We start from the raw sequence: 239 nt of genomic DNA, 5'->3' as shown, positions 1-239 counted from the left end.
AAGAAAAAAATTTCAAGGGGAAAAAGTAAAAAATGCGGGAAGCCAAAAAAAAAAAAAAAAAAAAAAAAAAAAACACTTGCCACTGCAGTAAGAGTCAGCTCCACAAAGCTTTAAATTACAGGGGCCTCACACAAATGCAGCACGAGCCCGAGAATCGAAAGAATGTGCGGAGTGATTCTTTTGTGCCGTCACTGTACATCCTGCAAGTGTCTGCCAGATCGAAAAGTTTAAAAGCAACT

This window comes from Poecilia latipinna, unplaced genomic scaffold (genome assembly GCF_001443285.1).
Source record: "Poecilia latipinna isolate Pla-1442-1.1 unplaced genomic scaffold, P_latipinna-1.0 Scaffold123, whole genome shotgun sequence".
Lineage (NCBI taxonomy): Eukaryota > Metazoa > Chordata > Actinopteri > Cyprinodontiformes > Poeciliidae > Poecilia > Poecilia latipinna.
Note: the sequence above shows the minus strand (reverse complement) of the source record.